Here is an 11,334-nt window from a genome sequence, read left to right as displayed (position 1 = left end):
GAGGGCCATGGAAAAAATTTTTTACCGGACCATTTTGCACCAGCCCTCCCCCCCCGGTAAATATCGTACAGTCCCTAAGATTTATAACTGCTGACAGGTTGAATTAAGAGACCTATACATTGTCTTGAGAGAAGACAAGATGGTGAAATGAGGCAGAAATACAACGGTCTGAGTCCTTGGATGTATGGACAGATCTGGGTTGTTGGTCTGTCGGGGGTGATTTCATTGTTTTATTCTCAGCCGAGGGCAATGAGTTTGGTCAACCATCCTGTAACTTTTCATTACAGAAGCGGTAGATCATCTATTACAGCCGTGGTGTGGGACAGGCTTGGAGAACACAGGGTGATTGCTCTGTAGCTTGCTGCTGTATGTGTACTATAGCTGAGTTATGAGCCCTTTTCTGTCAGGTGAACAAGCTAGTTCAATCATTTTCTGGCATTTAGATCTGCATGATTACCGAGAGTTACATGTACATTATCAGTGCTACTTTATACACCTATATATTTCAAGTATACTTCCTGGAAGAACATTTCATGTTGCTAGACTGTAAGTTATTATATAGCAGTAGTGAATATCAGATATCAACTGTTATACCTTTATGACTGACAGATAGATATACTAAAAGTGTTCCATATATACTATGAAATATTGTATGTATGTATGCACCAGGATTGATAAAGGGCCTTTTTGGCTGGAATTGATAATGGAAACGACTAGTGTTTATGACACAAACTTCCTGAAGGGCAGGAAAATCAACTTGCTATCCAATGCAGACTTCAACTACTTTTACTTAAGTAGATAAAATCTATACAGAAACTTTGATGGCAACTGTCCAATGTAAGTATTGACGGTTTGCCCCTACTTCCTAGAGCTCAGGTGCACTGTAGAATTATGGATAACACTTGCGATGATAACTCTAACGCGTTATCGTACACACATTACCCAGTGTAATCCACGACACACACACACCTGCAGCAGAATTGAATCAATATCCGAAAAGAAAAATCAGACCATCTCTGTCGCCTGGCCAATTCGCGATGTCCAACTTTGATCAATCATAACGCCACTTATCCACAAAACTCCGGCCCCTTGTTTGGAGATTGGTCGCAATCAATAACTCCAAGAGACCTGTGAGGAAAAGAACCATAATTCATCTGCTATCAGCTGGAGAACACAAGGTGCAAGGTGCAGAGGACATTCCCAAGGTCAGCGCAGAACATGGGTAACCTTTACCAGAGCGGTGCTGCTGCTGTGGCATTGCCAGCTAGGCAACACGTAGTTCATTTATTGGTTCTTGGATTTAATGAAATAATGCTGAACTGAAAGAGCAACATTTAAAAAAGCCTGGTTAGGTATGTATAGTTTTCAGGGGTAATCTTGTATCTGACTACACATGTAGTCAGATACAAGTTTACCTCACAGCCCTTTAAATTTGTTTCTTGACCTCTAGGTACACTTGAGACATTAAGATCCCAGAGAAGCAAGAAAGTAACTTTTGTACATTTGCTCAAAGCTGAGAAATAGGAGATATTACCATGTCCAATGGCCGGACATGAAGATATGATGATGGGTTGGGAAATGAGAGATTTAGACAGCAAATCGGACCGAGCGAAGAGATAGTCTGCGCGTGGAATGGACCTGGCGGTACCTTGATGTCTGGACCAGATAGAATGATCAAATCAATGATTAAGATGCTTTTACAGTCCCAGAGGCGTACGTGTAATTTTACAGTGAGTAGGATGTAATGAAGTTGAAGTACAGGATAAGTCTATGTCGGTATAACATGTAGTATTAATGAGACAGTATAACTGCCCTTTGGCATAAATAAACCAGCATTGCAGGAACACAGCAATGGCTCATACTGAATGACTTGTCACACCTAAGCCCTGCCTAGAAATACAGTCAAACACAAACTTTTCTTTAAAACTTTGTAATGAATTGGTTTCTACCATATCTGATGGCATCAAGAAGGCTATAAACAACATAATCCAACGCACATTAGGAAAGACGAGTGCTCAAGTCAACCATATACTCTTACATTGCAACTATCCTTCAGTGACAAAGTAAGACATATAGAGGACTTGCAGACCCCCAGACAGTAGACAAAATAATGCCATATTGGCGTCAGGTATCAACCATGATCAGCAAAGTATGACGCAAACCTTGCTCGCTTCATGTCTTGAAGTAGTCTCTGCCGTTACTCTCTTTACCTTATCTAAATCTTTGACAAAGCAAGTCGTCACAAAAACACTTACCCTTGGCTTTGGGTAAATAGCATCCCAAGGGCCCAAATGATTTATTTTCTTAATCTGTAGACATTTTAAAATAAAAACAAAGCAACAAAACAAGAGGAAAACTTGAATTTGACCAAAGTCACTCCCAGAAACTGAAGTATAAAGGTACAGACTTTTCCCACAAACTCTGTTTTCATGTGGATCTTCCAATTAAGCATTATCTTCTAAATCAAAGAACCTATAAATCATATTGGTGTGGCCCAGTCAGGTAAAGTAAGCAGACTGGAAACAACTGAGCACAGGCTTATCCTTCACTGATGCATGAGGTAAGCCTTCAAAAACAGGACCAAACAGAGAGGTAGGTATTACATGAGAAAGTGTCCCCAGGCTAGCCAGCACTAATCCACTGCAATGTGCTTTTAACCTGGCCGGCTTTCTTTCCCATTTGTCTGGGAAATCTGACACTGGTGCAGTTAACTCTGTCTGCCGATGACCACCTGTTAGATCTGGCCAGCTGGGAACTTTTCTAATGTTATGTATGCCTGGAAACTTGTGCTGCATGTTTCCTTGGTTTGAAAGATAGTTCTTCAATAGAACAGATGGATTTGAGACTTAGAATATTAAAAATTCTCTTAAACAATTCTTAACCTTAATTGTTGATGACCACCTGTTAGATCTGGCCAGCTGGGAACTTTTCTAATGTTATGTATTGCCTGGAAACTTTTGCTGTAGATTTCCTTGGTTTGAAAGACAGTTCTTCAACAGAACAGATGGATTTGAGACTTAGAATATTAAAAATTCTCTTACAATTCTTAACCTTAATTGTTGATGACCACCTGTTAGATCTGGCCAGCTGGGAACTTTTCTAATGTTATGTATTGCCTGGAAACTTGTGCTGTAGATTTCCCTGGTTTGAAAGACAGTTCTTCAACAGAAGATACACGTATATGTGTACATATGTAGATATTGTATATTTGAGAATGCATCTATAGCAGTGAAACCTGTGCTTCAGTGCAATGTGGACCAGTCAGAATTGCCCTGGGGAAGGTGACAGACTGTCACCAAAATGTTGGCTGTGAATAAAGCACTTGGTAGTGTAAAAAGAGTCTCTTCACTCAAAACAGATGGATTTGAGACTTACTAAAATAAATCTTAACCCTTCTCTTACAATTTTTAACTTGAAATGGTCCCCAATAGTGTGCACATGCCAGGATCCTGGTATGCAACTTTCACTTCTTGCCTAGGGAAGAGAAAAACAAACGTTAAGATCTGTATCAGCCATCAGCAAAACTATTTGCCTCTAAGCCTTGTAGACTTGAGTCCACCCCCACCACCTCGCACAGAAATACTTCAGGTCCAGTCAAGCTGACCGAAGACGGATATCATTTAACTTCACTACTGCATGAGGCAAACTTAGATTTAATGATTAAAACATAGTCTTACAGCACAAATAAGGTTATCTATTTTGAAAGATATCTGTGAAAAGCACTTGCAAAACTTGTGATGTGGTTTCATATTCTTCATAGCCTCAATACAACTCCTAGTCAGACTGTCTGGCACCGAACAAATAGGAGCAACCTAAACTGTTCAAATTCAAAGAAAACTCAGCAAATCGATAGTCTCCTAGCAGAAAAATAGATTGTATGTTCTGTGACCTTGGTCTTGGGGACTATTATTTTGCATGCAACTTTGAATGCAAAGTGATAAAACTGTTGCCACATGGAAGATAAGGATTTCCTCAAACTGTTGATGCTATTTTGGGGTTGACTCATGTCCTAAAATGGTACATGTGATGTTTCTATCATTGCTTTTTTTTGAAATCATAAAAAAATGAAGTGATGAATCCAATAACCAAGAAACTAAATTGATATGACGTTAATTTCTGCTCACATTCTGGCAAACCTCAATTAAAATTTCATCTTTTACACATCATAGCATGGCCAGATTTGTCTGGAAAGGTCACGAAATGGCTTAAGTTTTTGTCTGTTTTTGAAGATGAAAAATCCAGTCACCAGCAAAATCTTGAAACTATGCCTACCTTGTTTCCATCGATTGGAAAAGTTTGTCCTAGAAAACTTCCTCTGCCTCCTTGTCTAGGCCAATGCGACATGACAAAGAGGCAATCCGCTCGGTAAGGTCAATTTCCTTGGTCAATGTTTCTGCGGTTATTCTCCCAAACTGTGGTCCGCACGCGTTACACCCATCACCTCCCCTCGCATTAACCTTTTCAATTTCCAGCCGTGATGAATACAGCACATTATCTCCACCCCGGATCCCTCTGCCGGGCGCCACGACCACGCCTGACACATGGCCCGTATCACCCCCGGCACGCGGCTACCAAAACTCGATTGGTCTCCCCGTCGGTCCGCCACAATTCACCCGCTCGAACGTCCACTTTAGCAGGCAGCAGGCACAGGGGGAATGGGAGCCGTTTGTCACCTGGTTCTGTTATGACAGGCAGTAGCCATTACTTCACCTGTGTAACATTATTATGCCCTTAAGACCGATATTTGGCGCTTGCACATTACACAGGTGGCTATCGCTCTGCTGTCAAAGTATTGTCCCGCCGCATAACTCACGCAACCTGGACGGGACCTTAAAAGCCATTGACCATCCGTCTGGCTGGCCGTTCCCATTCCTGCCCGGCTTTCTGTGCTCTCTAAAAGGGACACAATGAGTCGTATTGATTCTTGCACCCAACGAGGCCATTCTGGGCAGGCTCATTTTATGTGAGAACACAGCGATTACTCGACCCTAGGAGTACCGTGTACACAAAGTAGTATTCTGAACACATCCCTCTTCACCAATCCTTGCCTGGGTGATTCCAATATATGCAAAGTTTGATCAAAAACGTATTGATCTTGAGATCTGTGTTTTTCAAGAACACCAACACAAATAGCAAGGAAATTGCTGGATACTGAGAGGGCAGTATACGCATCAGGTAAGTATTCTGTAAGCATACTTCTTCTCCAATCCAAGCTCGGACAAAAACTTCTTTGATCCAGACATGCACTCAAGTGGTTTGCCAATAGCCACATTTGACAAGAGCAAGCAAATTGCTGGATACTTAAGGTACGGTATACGCAAAGTAATATTCTACCAGCGCCCTTGAGCTTCAAAATCCATGGCAAGTGAATGCAATCGATACCAAATTTGGGAAAAAACATATCGATTTTCGGCTTTGGACAGGCACTTGTGCCTACCAACAACAGACAGGGGGGGGACACTATGGACCCTCCAGTCGCAGTGGGAAAGAAAACCCTTGTACAGAGTAGTCGATGTAACCCTTTGTTCTAGAGACCTTGGATCAATCAATTGGCCCCAACCGTGCTCACGAGTTTGCATTCAGAGAACATGCATTTGACAGGAGCAGGAAAAACTTCACCGTCAAGTGTTTTTTTAAAGCCATTGAGTATCAGGAAGTAATGAGGCACTTAAGTTGACCCTACCTGACTGGAATCACCTGAGAATACATCAAAGACTAATACGTAGATTTCTCCAAAACTAGACTTGGAAAAGAATGAAACACAATTTGTAGCATTAGTAAATTAGCATAAGTTTCTATTGAACTTTACCAGTGCATGTAAACTGTCTCACTGTATCTAATTAAAATCATCTGAATGTAAATTAAACATGCAGAAAAAAATTTAAAGTTTGTATGAGTCAACAACCATACAATACAGATCACTCTCGTCATCATCACCATTATATGCATGGTCATACCAAAACAATAAAACGTAACCTGAAATATGCAGTTATACATTCATGGGAAGATAGCACTTAGTATGAATCAACAACCATGGAATACAGATCATCATCAACATTATCATCATCATCATCATCATCATCACCATATGCACGTCGGTGTTTGAGCACACCCGAGTTGATGATAAAACCCATCTGCTGTATCATCCCGATATTACTGCAGGTTTTTACGAGTTCCATCAACTTACTCCTAACTTCATCAACATCCTTGTAAAAATATCCAGCTCATCAAGATAGGCTATGCTTAAATCAAGAGATCAATCTAGTATCACTCTATTGCTCATCCAGAGGTAAGCTGTTTCAAAAATTTCTTTCGTTCACGGCTTCTAAGTATTTTCTGGCTCCCCAGCTTCCATTTTCTCTTCTCTTCTTGATGGTTTAATAAAATTTATTTTTCCAAAGTTCCATCCAAGTCTGGGTGGTAAAGTTTCTCCCTGCAAAATGAATTCTATGTTTCATGAATGGATAAATCCTACAGAAAGATTCAAATACACTCACTGAAGAATAATCAAGAAATCCTGAAAGCGTTAGTCTGAATAATATTAACAATGAAGACAGGTGTCGGATCAAAAGAAACACTCAATAAGAATACAATGAAGAGATTGACACAATTCATAACAAAAATTGACTTACAGTAGAACTTGTTGGAGCACATAGTAACATAATCAAATTACATCCCCAATGTTTTCATTAAAAGCCATTATTTTTTATCAAAGCATCCCGTCGAGGATTGTCAATCTTCTTTTCCACCACTCAAGCAGCGGCATTTGCACACTTTCATTAGCGTCTTTCCAGCCTTATTTCTCAGGGGTGTGCAGACTGTCGGTGCTGCCAGCCCGGCAATTCTGCAGACGTTTTAATCTCCCACTTTTTCCACCTGTGCTTTGGCTTGAAAGATGCCCCACAGTAATGTCGTGTGATGTGGCGTACCCGGGGACTGCGCAATCAGGAAGTGAAAGTGAATTAAGTCACATCGCGGAGCGCGTCTTAGCCTGAAGTGTCGTCTGGGGTGTTCTAGAAGACATCCAGGATCGGGGTCGTAACGTCTGCTACATTAAACTTGGAATAAACTTCTTCCTCATGGAGAATTACATCTGTAATGGCGGTGCCAAGGGACCGCAAAGTACAAGATGGCAGATAATGTGTGCCGCAGTGGGGGACACGGAAAAATTGTCGCAAGGGGGAAGAAAACAATGACGAACATGTTGAGTGGAGTCATATGATGGCTCCTGATAGACTGTTCCAATGATTTAATACATTAATATCTATGGTGCTATTAGCAGCACATTATCTACCTATAATGGCATTATGAATGCACGTCTTACTGCAGCAGAGTAAACAGAATGCCTGCTGTTTTGTATATATGAAAATTTGACAGTCGATGGGGCCCCTGGTTTTTGGACAGCATCCAGAAGTTGATAATCAACCTGTTCCATGTGTTAATTCAAAATTTAATGAAGTAGCAACATGAACGCATGTATGATCGATGGATTGCAAGTTATGCTTGGGGGTGATGCTATTTTTATCATCAATTTTGCTTACTTACTATCAGTTTGTTTGTAACTAGTAATAACTAGTATGTATCTAGAAAACCTCAAGCTTGATTCTTCGTGGGTGATTTCATGACTATATTCATTATTGGGAATATGCATGATAAAATACACTACACTAATCAATTATGGAATTAAAGAAGACAGAAAGAATGATGCTATGTAGAGGATTATACAGAAATGCCAAGTATTATGCAGTAGAGCATTTATAAGCATAATTATATCATATGTATCAAGACTACAGTGGAACTGTATTATGCTAACCAAATGTTTTACACTTAAGAATTATTAGTTACAGAAGCCAGATAAAGAAGGTAAAATTAAACTGCATTAGGGACCTAGTAATCATGTCCTGTAATAATGAATGTGAGTAGAGGCAAGCATGGCTCTGTGACATTTGGAGGGAAATGCGCAATTTATTTACTCAAGAGGTATAAAGTAGTATCTCAGGCACTTTATCCAAAGCATGCATAATTTGTCCTTATATCAGACACTCCAGAATTTTCATCAGTCAAGTCATTTGAGCTGTGTGCAAAATTTCATCCAATTTCATCCAGCAATTTCTTTGAAGTGTCTATAATTGATTATTTGGCTACAGAGATATTCAATAAACATGCACAAGTATGAATAAAAAGTTATGTCTTGATACTGGAAATACAACATAATTTGATCCAATCTCATGTTGTAATTTCTTTGAAGTGCTATCAATTTGGCTACAGAATTTAGCTACCTTTGATTAAGTATGAATAAAAACTTGAGGTTTGGCTCCATTGTGTTTGATCCAAACGGCAAAGCGTTGGGGCCACTAACAATTTGTGCCACAAGGACATGTTTTTTAAAATCTACAGAGAGCCATTAAGTACATTGTTGTACACGAAAAAGGAACATCGAACATACATGTACATTACTGTCTATTAATCAGAAACAAAGTATATTTCATAGATTATTCTGAACATTCAACACATTCTTTGTTAGACCAAAATTTCATTGGACATTCAGCTGCAGTATCAAGGAAAGTTGCTAGGGGGCCACAACTCCAGAAAGTATAATTTAACGTCTTTCATCATGTCATAACAATCTGCCCACACCTCCTTGTGTTATGCTGTTCAAGCACCACATGCATGTATCACCTTGAACTTTCCCCTTAAGAAGGTGTGAAATAATCTATTTTATCTATCTCCTTTGTACAAAACCATAACTGTGAAATCACGGATGCCCCGTTCCCTATTTACGCCTCCCCTGACCTTGGCTTTCTAAGCATATGTCATGAAACGTTTAGCCGGTACAATTAACTCTATTGATTTCCCCGCCAACCTGAGCCCATTTGGATTAAAACCACTTAGCACATCTTGGGATTTATGAGAAAATACCGGATGTGCTGAACTGGAAAGGGCAACCTCTGGCCTCCCAGCAAAACTGCTGACAATGAACTTTTGGAAATGCACTGACCTTGTACCTGTGTTACCAATTACGTAACCACAAAGAAATTCCTTGGACATAAAATGCTTTATTACTGAGAAACAGGCATGGAAATATGCTTTGAAATTCCTGCAAATATGTCTGGTGCCAAGAATTCCTTGATGTCGAATGCCATTTTACTGGTATTATGTTTCATAATTGTCTCTCAGTATTGATTTTCCACACATTAATATATTCAGTCCCTACAGTATGTGCCTGGGCCAGACCAATTTTGTTCCTCGGTCCTTGGATTGAGCAAAATATTGATCAGAGTTTGAGTACGAAGCCTAAGCCTTTATTGGTACACACAGATTTTAGGTGAATGTGTAATTTCAGATTAATGGTTTCCTGAGCCCTGACATTTTCTCTCAACCACTTGATAAATTTTAGCTAAAAAATATCAGAGAACCAAGGAAGCACGCCAAAAAACTGTTACTCAAGCAACTGGATATGATTTTGGAAACGGTCAGATGTTTCAGGTAGCATCCACTACCTTTCGTGAGTGACAATAGAGATTGCAGGACAAAGGCAAGTTTATAAGCACGAACTAGGTGAAAAGGTGGTAGTCACCTGTTATGTCAATCCTTCCACAAACGTGGTAAATCTTCATAAATAAATAAATAAATAAATAGTATCTAGTCTCCAGTCTCTAGTGTCACTGACAAAAGGTAACTATATATAGTGGATGCTATCTGAAAATCTGACTGTTTTGAAAATCATATCCAATTGCTTGAGTAACTGTTTTTAAAACAAAATCATATCTAATTGATTGAGTAGTAACTGTTTTTAAAACAGTTACTCAAACAATTGGATTTGATTTTGGAAACGGTCAGGCAAAATTTTTTGTTTTTGGCATATCTTATTACATGTATCTGGATGTCCAACCTTCACCGACATAACCGAGGAAGTAAATTGGAGTGGCCTGCTGGGCATGCTTAGTAACAACATTTGTCCTGAGCGGACTTTACTGCCGCTGGGTTATACCCTTAGCAGGCGTGCCCGGGCAGTTTTATCACAACATCGATACTCAGGCTGATTTATCTTCCTTCAGTGCTTCCTGCAAGAGAACTGGGGGGACAAGCACTCTCGTGTCAAACATACAGCATTTGCGTAATTGCAATCACAGATTTAAATGAGAGTACATTATATGGTACTGGACACACAAGTATACAATTAGAACTTTGATTAGAAAAAAAACTATAATGTTATGCCTTTCTCCTGCAAGTCTCTAGTGTCACTGACGAAAGGTAGTGGATGCTACCTGAAACGTCTGACCATTTCCAAAATCATATCCAGTTGCTTGAGTTACTGTTTTTTCGCGTATAATGTTATATAAGATTATAAACTTGAAGTAACATTACTAAGATATATCATTGCAGCTGCAGTATCTTTGCATCTTTTTACATTAGGAAAATCCTACAAACAAATGTAAATGCCCCTATCTAGGTCCCCCTATTTCTATCTATCATTTCTCTATGTTATTGATATCCATCACAATTATTACTCAAATCATGTACAGAACTCAGCCATATCAGTAAGGGTTTCATCATCCCACTCTCCCAGGGATGAAGACAATAAGGATTATCTATTGTGGAAGTGGGAGTCTGCGGATCACAATGACAAATGGTCTGCAGTACAAGATAATGAAAACTGTATCCGTATTAATGAGTCGCTCTAACCGCCCTTCGGTGCAGCATGCCAGCTTCGCAGGCACTTGGCAGAGACTAGGTTGTATTTCATCGAACAACTTGTCATGTCTAACTACAACAGACATTACTCTATTACCTTTGTTTAAAACTATCTGGTAAAGAGGCCCTAACCATATTTCATTTCATGATTTCAAGTCTGAAGAATGAATCTATGGTACATCACACTGTAGTACTCAGGCAATACAGATGCTCAAGTGATACAGGCAATAAACATAAAGATGTTCACGAGTGGTTTGTAACCTTGTCCTTGCCAAGGTGTTTTTTTTAAAACCAAGTTTGAACTGGTTAGGGGACTTGTCAGCAGAAGAACACCATTGTAACCATTGTAACTGTTTCTATCTAATTGGGATTATTGTAAATTCGGTTTTAATTCAGTGTTACACACTGCGAATACCAATAAAGCCATCTTGTATCTTCTATACTCCTGACATAACAGCCATTACAATCCCCCCAACATCCAGAAAAGGAGCTGAGAAAAGATTATAATACGTTTATTGGAAAATCTCGCCAGGAGGCTAATTGCAAATAACAGAATGAACAGAATGAATACGGTCAATACTGATATTATTATCACACAGTCCACTTGTCGGTTCCAAATGCCCACCATGCTTGGTCACT

This window comes from Branchiostoma belcheri, unplaced genomic scaffold (genome assembly GCF_001625305.1).
Source record: "Branchiostoma belcheri isolate BF01 breed outbred unplaced genomic scaffold, Haploidv18h27 scaffold23, whole genome shotgun sequence".
NCBI classification, from domain to species: Eukaryota; Metazoa; Chordata; class Leptocardii; order Amphioxiformes; family Branchiostomatidae; genus Branchiostoma; species Branchiostoma belcheri.
Note: the sequence above shows the minus strand (reverse complement) of the source record.